Below are 12,597 nucleotides of genomic sequence, written 5' to 3'. Positions count from 1 at the left end.
AATATATATATATATATATATATATATATATATATATATATTAGGCCAAGTGATTGGAACCTCAAACCACTATATCTATGTGAATGGTCCAGGACTGTGAGGAGAAAAAAAAAAGTAAACATATTTGAGGAAGTGATAACTGAATGAATCACTGTTTTTGAAAATTATAAACCAGAGTATGTTCATAAGCTTTTTCATATTTCCTCTAAAAATCAATGTATTTGCTATTGTTTACATAAAAGGTACTGCCTATGTCCTCAAGCACAGAAATGTGGCAATATTCTTAGAAGATTTGCACTTTTTAAAAGATTTTATTGGAGCTGGCACTGTGGTACAGTGGGTTGAAACCTCAGCCTGCAATGCCAACATCCCATATGGGCACTGGTTTGAGTCCCAGCTTCTCCACTTCCATTCCAGCTCTCTGCAAAGGCCTGGGAAAGCAAAGATGGCCCAAGTGTTTGGGACACTGTATCCATGTGGCAGACCCAAAAGAAACTCCTGCCCCTGGCTTTGGATCGGCTGAGCTCTAGCCTTGCAGCCATTTGTGGAGTAAACCTGTGGATGGAAGACCTCTCTATCTCTGCCTGTACCACCTGGCTCCTGGCTTCAGATCAGTGCAGCACTGACTGTAGTGGCCATTTGGAGGGTGAACCAATGGAAGGAAGACCTTTCTCTCTGTCTCTCCCTCTCACTGTCTAACTCTGCCTGTCCAAAAAAAAAAAAAAACAAATCAAAGAGACAGGATTTCAAAAAAGATTTGATTTAATTGAGAGATGCAATTACAGACAGAGAGATGGAGGGATAGAAAAAAGCTCTTTCATCTGCTAGTTCCCTCCCCAAATGGCCTCAATGGATAGAGTTGCATCACTCAGAAGCCAGGAGCCAGGAGCTCCTTCAAGGTCACCCATATGGATGCAGGGTCCCAAGCACTTGGGCCATCTTCCACTATTTTCCCAGGACACAATCAGAGAGCTGGATAGGAAGATGAGCAGTCAGAACAAAACCAGGCACCCATATCAGATGTAGGCACCCCAGATTTGCATTTAAAGACAAACTATGGAAGGAAGGAGAATGGAGAGAAAGAAAGGAAGAATTGGACAAGAAATCAGAAAGAAATATCATCACTAACCATTAAACATAGAGTATTAAGAATAGAGGACACAAGAGTCAGGAAGCACAAACACAATTCAGCACCCATGGGTTGTGCGGAGGGTTAAAATGAGTTCAATTCCATGATGCGTGCATGAAAGACTGCATGGACATGGCACAGGAAATTGAAATTGGGGAAAAAATCAACAAGAATATTATGGAAAGAAGTGAGACTGAACTTGGATACATTGTGTTTGAATTTTCTGTTGTTAACTATGTTGGGATCAACAACGGGCAACTAGAAATACAACATAGAGCTCAGCAGAGAACAAAGCAGGAGAATTTCAGTGAATAGAGCTAATGAAATATCCTAAAGAAAAAGATCAAAGAATGCAGAAAAGGAAAGAGAAGGGGACCTGAAGAAAGCCTGTACCTACTGGTACAGGAAGGGAAAACATAATAAGAAAAGGACAGGAGAGAACGAATATTGATGTTTATACCAGGGATAGTGAAAATCTCAACGTTAAAAATATCTCTGCCTCTTGGGGCTGCCACGGTGGTGCATCAGGTGAATGCGCTGGCCTGAAGCCCCAGCATCACATATGGGTGCCAGTTCTAGACCCAGCTGCTCCACTTCTGATCCAGCTCTCTGCTATGGCCTGCAAAACAGTAGAAGATGGCCCAAGTCCTGGGACCCCTGAACCCATGTGGAAGATCCAGAAGAAGCTCCTGGCTCTTGCTTAGGATAGGCCCAGCTTGGGCTGTTGTGCCCAATTGGGGAGTGAACCAATGGATGGAAGACCTCTCTCTGCCTCTCTTCTCTCTGTGTTACTCTGACTTTCAAATAAAAAAATAAATCTTAAAAAAAATCTGCCTCTCTGGTGTAACACTGACTTTCAAATACATAATAAATCTTTTTTAAAAAAGGAAATTATGTATTTCACATAACATTAACAGAGATTAAAATATAGGCTGGTGCTGTGGCTCAATAGGCTAATCCTCCACCTGCAGTGCCGGCACACCAGGTTCTAGAACCAGTCAGGGCACCAGATTCTGTCTCAGTTGCACCTCTTTCAGGCCAGTGCTCTGCTGTGGCCCGGGAGTGCAGTGGAGGATGGCCCAAGTGCTTGGATCCTGCACCCCATGGGAGACCAGGAGAAGCACCTGGCTCCTGGATTTGGATCAGCGCGGTGCACCGGCTGCAGTGCACCAGCTGCGGCAGCCATTGGAGGATGAACCAACGGCAAAGGAAGACCTTTCTGTCTCTCTCTCTCTCACTGTCGACTCTGCCTGTCAAAAAAAAAAAAAGATTAAAAAATGAACCTGGAAAACATCATACTTAACCATGTGTTCTCCCTGATCTGTGATAACTAATAGAGCATCTAAAGGTAATCTATAGAAATGAAAAGACAATTTGAGTAGCAACAACATTGAACAGCCTTTCTCAACTACTGAACAGTTTTTTTCATAACATTTGTTGAGCTCTTTAATTAGTATAGTTAGTCATGTGTATAAAGTTAATTGCAAATAGATCTTAATAAAAAATAATCGGAATAGGAGAGGGAGGAAGAAGAGAGGTGGGCGTGTGGTGGGAGGATGAGCATGGTGGAAAGAATCACTATGTTCTTAACATCGTAATTATGAAATGCATGAAGTTTGTATTCCTTAAATATAAAGTTTCTGAGAAAAAAGACATAAGCTTAAGGAGCATTCTAGAAAAATTTTCATTTTGATTATTTTGGTCAAGGGTATTTGGCAGTAATATTTAAAATGAGAGAATGAATTATGTGTTTTTTATCTTATTTATTTTTAATGATAACTAACTTCTTTTGAAGGACATAGTTTGAGAGACTGAAGACAGAGAAAGATCTGCCATCAGCTGCTCCACTTCCTAAATGGGTGTAACAGCTAGAGTTGAACCAGACTGAAATCAGGAGCCAGAAGCTTCATCAGGGTCTCACACATAGGTGAGACCAAGTGCAGATGCCCAAGCACTTGGAGCAACTTCTGCTGCTTGCAGAGGTACGCTAAGCAGGGAGCTGGATTGGAAATAGAGCAACCAGGAAACAAAATCCATAAGGGATGCTGGCATCCTAGGCAGCTGTTTAACCCACTATACCACAATGTCACAATGTCAGCCCCAGGTTTTCATTTTAGATTTGAGTAGCTTGAGGTGCCATTTGGACGGCTATAAGGAAACACTCAACAGGGAGTAAATATAGTGGTCTACATGTTGTGCAAGAAGCCCAAGCAGGAGATACAGATGTGTCAGATGATATAGGGTCAACCTGTCAAGGTGAATTGCAGAATGGAATCAACAGGACACCAGTAAAAAGAGAAGAAACTCTCAGTGATGTCATGATACAAACAGGTTAACTTCCAGGAGAAGGCGTATAGCAGTTTCTACCATGGCAAGGGAAAAGACAGTCATTTAGCCTAATGCCCTGGTCCTACGTCAGCATTTTCGGCTGTGCAGTCAGGCCTGCTCCTAATTCTTGATTTTTTCCGAATCTAGAACACTAGAACACTTTTGAAAAATATTTATTTATTTGAAAGATAGAGTTAGAGAGAGGTAGAGACAGAGAGAGAGGTCTTACATCCACTGGTTCACTTCCCAGATGGCCGCAACACCCAGAGCTGCACCCATCCGAAGCCAGGAGCTAGGACTTTCTTCTAGATCTCCCACATGGATGCAGGGACCCAAGGACTTGAGCCACTTCTACTGCTATCCCAGGCCATAGCTGAGAGCTGGATTGGAAGAGGAACAGCCAGGACTAGAATTAGTGCCCATATGGGATACCAGCGCTTCAGGCCAGGGCTTTAACCTGCTGTACCACGGCACCAGCTCCTCAATTCTTCTGTAAGTTTCCACTAGAACCATGTAAAACATCTTGAAGCTATGACAATAAAAAAAATTGGAACCAATGTGCATTCAGCTCAGATGGCTTTAAATCTTGCAGCCATGCTCAATTTGTCCTGATTCTGAATTATATTTCTTTACGCTTTTCCAACCTAACCAAATCTTATAAACATCTTAAAATACAATGTAGGCCGGAACCGCAGCTCACTAGGGTAATCCTCTGCCTGCGGTGCTGGTACCCTGGGTTCTAGTCCCGGTTGGGGTGCCAGATTCTGTCCTGCTTTCTCCTCTTCCAGTCCAGCTCTCTGCTGTGGCCTGGGAAGGCAGTGGAGGATGGCCCAAGTCCTTTGGCCCCGCACATGTATGGGAGACCAGCAGGAAGTATCTGGCTCCTGATTTCGGATTGGCACAGCTTGCCAGCCGTAGCGACCATTTGGGGGGGGTAAACCAATGGAAGAAAAATTTTTCTCTCTCTCTCTGCCTGTTTCTAACTCTACCTGTAAAAAATAAATACAATGTGAAAGAAGCTGAGGAATTAACAACTTACTGGCAACATATTCTTTTTTTGTTGGTCTTGGGTACATGAAGATTTCTCCAGGATCTTATCTGCAAGAGAAATTATTCAGAGAGAGTGGTGAGACAAATAGTCTAGATTCTCCCTAGATTCTACTGTGCTAGCAAGATCATGAAGGAAAGGCATATAGACAAATGGGCATATTAGCTGGGCAACAGAAATAAAGTACCCGCCCTATGGGGGAATATAGGCTTTACACATGGGAAGAGCAGCAAAGACCCTGAAAGAGCACACACAACTCTACCAATCACTCAGGTTAAACAGAAACTATTGTTAGGCTAATTAAAATATTCATTTGTTACCAATTCTGTAAAAAAAAATAATCAGTGCCAGGGCCATCACTGTAGGGTAGTGGGTAAAGCTTCCTGCTGCAGTGTGGGCGTCTCACATGGACACCAAATTGAGTCCTACCTGCTCCACTTCTGATCTAGCTCTCTGCTATGGACTGGGAAAGCAGTGGATGAAAACCCAAGTCCTGGGACCAGCACTGTGGCACACTGGGTTAATCCTCCACCTGCAGGACTGGCATCCCACATGGGCACTGGTTCTAGTCCCAGTTGCTTCTCTTCCAGTACAGCTCTCTGCTGTGACCCGAGAGGGCAGTGGAGGACGGCCCAGGTGCTTGGGCTCCTGCACCCATGTGGGAGACCAGAAAGGGTCACCTGGCTCCTGTCTTCAGGTTGGCGCAGCTCCAGCTATGGTGGCCATTTGCAGGGTGAACCAATGGAAGGAAGACCTTTCTCTTTGTCTCTCTCTCTCACGGTCTATAACCCTACTGTGGTGACTGTTCCTCGCCACTGCCGGAGAATTAGGCAGGCTGCCCACAGCTTGCCTTAACTGAGGAGGGGAAAGTGCGCCACCTGCCACTCAGCCTTCCCCAAACCCAGGGGACAATCAGGCGTGGTGTGGAGCACAGTCGAAGCAGGGTCTCACTTTATTGTAAAAGAGAAGTGGTATAGGCCGGCGCCGTGGCTTAACAGGCTAATCCTCCACCTTGTGGTGCCGGCACACCTGCTTCTAGTCCCGGTTGCCCCTCTTCCAGGCCAACTCTCTGCTATGGCCCGGGAAGGCAGTGGAGGATGGCCCAAGTCCTTGGGCCCTGCACCCGCATGGGAGACCAGAAGCACCTGGCTCCTGGCTTCGGATCAGAGAGATGTGCTGGCTGCAGCGGCCATTGGAGGGTGAACCAACGGCAAAAAGGAAGACCTTTCTCTCTGTTTATCTCTCTCTGTCTCTCTGTCTCTGTCTCTCTGTCTCTGTCTCGCTCTCACTATCCACTCTGCCTGTCAAAAAAAGAGAGGTGGTATATATAGCTGAGGTACAGGTTGTATGGTACAGAGTGGATGAGGGGATGTGGGCAAGGGGTGGGGTGTTGTGATGCAAAAGGGCCTTAGCAACTCCTATTGTACCACTTTAATGATCCTTAGGGAGAAGCACCCAGGGAATTGAAACTTAAAGACAGGTTTTCAAATTTGAGGCAGGCTCAGGAAGTTCCTCTAGGCCTTTCAGGATTCAGCTTCCCCCACACCCTACCTCTCAAATGAGGGAAGGGGAGGGGAGGGGAGAGGAGAGGAGGAGAGGGGAGAGAAGACCCAAGTCCTTGGGTCCCTTGCACCAACATGGGAGATTTGGAAAAAAATCTCCAGGCTCCTGGCTTCAGATTGGCCCAGCCTCAGCCAATGGGGCCATTTGGGGAGTGATCAGCAGATGTAAGACCATCTCTCTTTCTGCCTCTGCCTCTCTGTAACAGCCTTTGAAATAAATAAATAAATCATAAAAAAGTCACTGCCTAAATAATTTATACTATTCATCAGGATTGTCCAATTAATTAGCAGTACACCAAAAAGAAACCTGTTTTCATTAGTATCTATATTACACAGAAAATTACTCAGACAATACTAACTGTTTTCCTTGCAGCATCTCTCATTTTTATGTATCTAAAATTCCATTAAAGTATACAGCTTAAAGTTAGTTTTTGGCCACATTTATATGTATAGGAAAAATCGACATAATATATCTATTACAGCTTTCTTTAACTGTTCAATGACACTCCTCTCTGTATACAAACCTTGATATAATTCTTCTCCACAGGGACCCCTGACATTTTCCAGTTCACTTTTGTTCTAGCCCATGAGACAACAGTAAATATGATACCAACATAATTTGAAAAGTATTTTGCCTTTGGGAGTTTGCCTTCTTGTACAGTAATCATGTGGAGAATCCTGAGACTTGCCTGTTGGACACATGGGGCCTAGGTCACAGGCTGCACAAACCAGACATTGGAAGCATAGGCATCATGATACACTAGGTTAAGCTACTTCTCTGGACATACCACATATATATCAGAGTTCTTGGTGTGTATCCTGGCTATTTCAGACCTCCAAACCAACTTACTTCAAGTATTTTTAAGTTATTTTTTAAAGTTTTAGTTATTTATTTGAAATGCATAGTTACAGAGACACAGAGACAGAGAGAGGTCTTCCATTTGCTGGTTCACTCCCCAGGTGGCTGCAATGGCTAGAGCTACACTGATCCAAAACCAGGAGCCAGGGGCTACTTCCAGGTCTCTTTCCCACACAGGCACAAGGGCCCAAGGCCATGGGCCATCTTCTTCTACTTTCTCAGGCCATAACAGAGAGCTGGATTGGAAGCAGGCAGCCAGAACTCAATCTGATGCCCATATGGATTGCTGGCAATGTAGGTGGTGACTTTATTCATGACACCACAGCACCAGCACCACAAGTGTTCTTTTGAGTCAACAGGTCATGGTGCAAAAACTTGGATTTTTGCCATCTGCATGGAAACCCACATGGAGTCCCTGCATCCTGGCTTTCATAGATAGCACCCTGGCTGTTGTGGGCTTTTGCAGAGTGATCAGGCAGCCTTGGTTGTCAATGTTCATATTTTTAAATATTTCACTCTTCTAGATTTTTGAGTCACTATTCTGAGTCCTATTGCTTCTTTAGTACCAAGAATTCCAAGACCTAACTCAGCATGGGTGCTATGTATAGCATAATGTGAGAGTTAAGATGAGGTGAGAGAACTCCCAACATTGAGTCTAGTTTGCATACCTTAGAAATAGTGGCAGTCTGTAGAAGTTACAAATCTACCTACCAGAGTGGTGGGACATTTAGGGGATCTTAATAATTTCCCAAAATTTATTGAAAGGAAAAATGGTAACATGGTTAAGGGCTTGCTTCCCATGATTCCTAACCATCTTCATCTTCCTGCACTACACACCCTCACCCATCACTCTCATCCATCCATGATCCATACCCACACTGCCAAGGCTTGCCTGGGCCACAGCTGGGTGCCCAGCCATGGCTGTGGGAGGGAGCTCCAATAGGAGAATAGCAGCTGTCCTAGGCACCTGATCACAGCTGGGGGAGGGACATGGATAGCAGAGCACCACCACTCCAGTGGGGCCTGTGGGTGCTTGCCTGTGCCAAGGGTGGAGACTAAGCCCTGACCCTGTCCCCAGTTTTGGGCTTGCCAGAGTACACCTGTGAAATGCATGTCAGTAGAGAATTGTGGTTACCAACGAGTGAGGGGAGAAATGGTGGGTTAAGGACAAAGGAGATACACTGGTCATGGGGCACAACGTTTCCAGTAGACAGGAGAAATGAGTCTACAGCTGTACTGCAAAGCATGGAAACTACAATGCTGTATTTCATATTTCAGCTTGTTAAGAGAGGCTTTTGAAAGTACTCACCATACAGTATAGGAGGTGATGAATGAGTTATTCTGATTAGACAATTCCAGAATTAACACTCATCAAATGATCGCGTTGTATCCCACAGGTATCTATAGCTATTTCTCAGTTGAATAGTTTAAAAAGGCAAAGATTGGCTGGCGCCGTGGCTTAACAGGCTAATCCTCCACCTTGCGGCACCGGCACACTGGCTTCTAGTCCCAGTTGGGGCGCCAGATTCTGTCCCTGTTGCCCCTCTTCCAGGCCAGCTCTCTGCTATGGCCCAGGAAGGCAGTGGAGGATGGCCCAAGTCCTTAGGCCCTGCACCTGCATAGGTGACCAGGAGAAGCACCTGGCTCCTGGCTTCGGATCAGCGAGATGTGCTGGCCGCAGCGGCCATTGGAGGGTGAACCAACGGCAAAAAGGAAGACCTTTCTCTCTGTCTCTCTCTCTCTCGCCCTCTCTCAATATCTACTCTGCCTGTCAAAAAAAAAAAAAAGAAAGAAAGAAAAGAAAAGGCAAAGATTGCCGGCACCGCGGCTCAGTAGGCTAATCCTCTGCCTTGCGGCGCCGGCACACCGGGTTCTAGTCCCGGTCGGGGCACTGATTCTGTCCCGGTTGCCCCTCTTCCAGGCCAGCTATCTGCTATGGCCAGGGAGTACAGTGGAGGATGGCCCAAGTGCTTGGGCCCTGCACCCCATGGGAGACCAGCATAAGCACCTGGCTCCTGCCATCGGATCAGCACGGTGCGCTGGCCATGGCGCACCTACCGTGGTGGCCATTGGAGGGTGAACCAATGGCAAAAAGGAAGATCTTTCTCTCTGTCTCCCTCTACTGTCCACTCTGCCTGTCAAAAATAAAAATAAAAATTAAAAATTAAAAAAAAAAACAGAAAAAAGAAAAGGCAAAGATTACCAGGCTACACTAAAAAAGCTAGGAACAATACAAGATATATTAATATAAAGAGAAATGTTTAATGATTTCACAGTAGGACAAAAATGATTCTTAAAGATTTGTTAAATTGAAAGGCAGAGTTAGAGAGAAGAGATATAGATCTTCCATCCACTGGTTCACTCTCCAGGTGGCCACAACAGACAGAGCTATGCCAATCCAAAGCCAGGAAGCACAGGCTTATTCTGGGTCTCATATGTGGGTGCAGGTGTCCAAGTACTTGGGTCATCTTCTGCTGCTTTTCCAGGCACATCAGCCAGGAGCTGGATTGGAAGTGCAGCAGCTGGGACTTGAGCCTGGGCCTGTATGGGATGCCAGTGCTGTAAGCTGCAGTTTATCTTGGTTTAACACAGCAGTGGCCACCCCCACAAAAAAAAAAAAACAAAAAACAAAAAACAAAAAACAAAAAACAAAAAACAAAAAACAGGTCAGGGATACAAAGAGTTCAAAAGCTGAATGATGAAAACAATACATATAGAAGGGGCTGGGGCCATGGCTTAGAGGGTAAAGCCACCCTTCTGCAGTGTTGGAATTCCACAAGGGCACCACTTCAAGTCCCACCTCCAGTGCTGGCATCCCATATGGGCACTGGTTTGAATCCTGATTGCTCCACTTCCAATCTAGTTCTGTTATGCCCTGGAAAAGCAGTAGAAGATGGCCCAAGTCTTTGGGCCCCTGCACCTATGTGGGGGACCTGGAAGAAGCTCCTGGCTCTGGGTCGGCAGAGCTCTAGCTTTTGCAGCCAACTAGGGAGTGAACCATTGGATAGAAGACCTCCCTCTCTCTCTCTCTGCTTCTCTGTGCGTAACTGACTTTTAAATAGAAAAATAAATCCTTAAAAAACAAATGTGTAACTGTTCATATAGATAGGCTCAAAGGGATCACATAAATAAGATCAAGTGTCTACTAATAACAATAGATAGAATTAAAAAGGAGAGAATGATCCAACATGGAAAGCAGGCCACACAGCAGACTCATAGAATGACACATGCCCTAAACAGCACAATGACATCAGAACCTAGCTAAAAATCCCATGAAAGCATTTTAGGCATGGAAAGCCAAGACACTGTAGAAAAAAAGAAACTCTACATAAATGATCTCTGTGAGTGAGACCCCAGTGGAAAGAAGAGCACATCAAAGGAGGTACCTTTTTCAGAAGGCTAGAGAGAACTTTCCACTTTTCTTATGGCCCTGTCTACATAGTAACAGAGTTTGTGGACTCAAAAGGCTTCCATAGCCTTGGCAGCTAATGACAAGAGACTCAGGTGATCATTGCCATCATAAATAAAAGTGTCAATTGTTAAATCAACAATAGGAATCACTGTGTACTTACTCCCTATGTAGGACCTCTGTCCTTAATGAGTTGTGCTATGAGAATTAACAGTAAAACTCATCTTCAAAAGTACTTTAGACATTGTGTGTCTCTGCAAACTGTTGAAATCTTTACTTAATACAGAGTTGGCCTTCTGTATATAAAGATAATTAAAAATGAATCTTTATGAAGAATGGGATAGCAGAGGGAGTAGAAGGTGGGACAGGAGTGGGGGTGCGAGGGTGGGAAGTGGGGGAAGAACTGCTATATTCCTAAAGCTGTACCTATGAAATGTGTATTCATTAAATAAAAGCTTTCTAAAAGAAAAAGAAAGAGCCAAGAATGGGCCAAGTACCTGGAGCCCTTTCTATCCATGGTCCAAACCTGGCTTGAGTTCTAAGTGCTAGGCCTTAGGCTAGTGGAGTCCAGGTATTGTGGTAGCTGGAGAAAGTCAGTTGATGGGAGAGAGAAGCACAGGGATCTCCTTTTTGCTCTGTCTCTTAGTTCTTCAAATAAAAAAAAATTAAAAATTTACATCCCTGGAAACCAAAACCAGAAAGATATTGAAGAATTCTTCAAACTTGTAGTAAATAAGAATCATATTCCTAAATGGACAGTGACTTATTGAAGAAACCACATGGGAAATTCAGATGTAAGATGATTAGAATCAAAGTACAACACAAATTAATGGAATAAATGCAAAGCAAGGCTTAGGAGGAAATAGCTGTAAAGATCTATATTTCATAATAAGATATAAAATCAATTATCTACAATTCTACCTTAAGAAACCAAAAAGCAAAATCAGAGAAAACTGGAGCCAAAAAAGGCAGAAGAAACAAAGAGTGAAGTGGAGTAGGGTGGAGAAAGGAATGTGTGGTGCTCCCCACTTTGTGTAAAAGACACAGTGCTGTGCTTCTGGCACATAGCAAGGGATGCTTCTCCCACCAAGAGCCTACAGCCTCTGCACCATGATATCAAGCTATCCTACCCAAATCTTATTTTTCAAATTAAGAAATCTTGAAAAACACAGATGTAAATAATCAAGCCCTCTTATTACCCTAGGCTTCTAAGGTAAACATTTTAACATTTTTTATTAACATTTTTAACATTTATTTATTTATTTTATTTTTATTTATTTATTTATTTTTTGACAGGCAGAGTGGATAGTGAGAGAGGGTGAGAGAGAGAGAGACAGAGAGAAAGGTCTTCCTTTTTGCCGTTGGTTCACCCTCCAATGTCCGCAGCGGCCGGCGCATGGTGCCAATCCGAAGCCAGGAGCCAGGTGCTTCTCCTGGTCTCCCATGCGGATGCAGGGCCCAAGCACTTGGGCCATCCTCCACTGCCTTCCCGGGCCATAGAAGAGAGCTGGCCTGGAAGAGGGGCAACTGGGACAGAATCCGGCGCCCCAACCGGGACTAGAACCCGGTGTGCCGGCGCCGCAAGGCGGAGGATTAGCCTGTTAAGCCATGGCACCAGCCTATTTATTTATTTTAAAGGCAGAGTTACAGAGAGAGAAAACAAAGAGACCTTCCACCTGTTGGTTCACTTCCCCAATGGCCACCACTACAGGGATGGGCCAGGCTGAAGCCACAGACAGAAGCTTCATCCTTGTCTCCTACAGGGGTACAGAGACCCAAGGACTTAGGCCATCCTCTCCTGCTTTCCCAGGTGCATTAGCTAGGAGATGGATCAGAATTGGGCCACCAGGAATCAGACCAGTGCCCATATGGGTTGCTACTGTCACTGGCAGCAGCTTAACCTGCTATGCCACAATGTCATAAAGGTAAGCGTTTCTAACTCAGGCCACAGTAAAGGAGGAGAAAATAGCTTACAGGAGATGACTAGAAATTTGAAAGCAGTCAATCAAATGGAAACTTAAAAAAAGCTGCACTTCAGAAGATGATTGAAAATGTTATTAGAGGTTGCCCTCATTGTGGCCTAAAATGTTAAATAAACCTCCCCCTTCAGTGCCGGCATCGCATATAGCCACTGATTCAAATCAAGTCCTGGCTGCTCCACTTCTGATCCAACTCTCTGGGGTGGTATGGAAAAGCAGAAGATGGCTTAAGCCCTTGGGCCTCTGCACCCATGTGAGAGACCCTGAAGAAGCTGCTGGCTAC

This window comes from Lepus europaeus, unplaced genomic scaffold (genome assembly GCF_033115175.1).
Source record: "Lepus europaeus isolate LE1 unplaced genomic scaffold, mLepTim1.pri SCAFFOLD_74, whole genome shotgun sequence".
In the NCBI taxonomy this organism is placed as follows: domain Eukaryota; kingdom Metazoa; phylum Chordata; class Mammalia; order Lagomorpha; family Leporidae; genus Lepus; species Lepus europaeus.
This window is presented reverse-complemented; position numbering follows the sequence as displayed.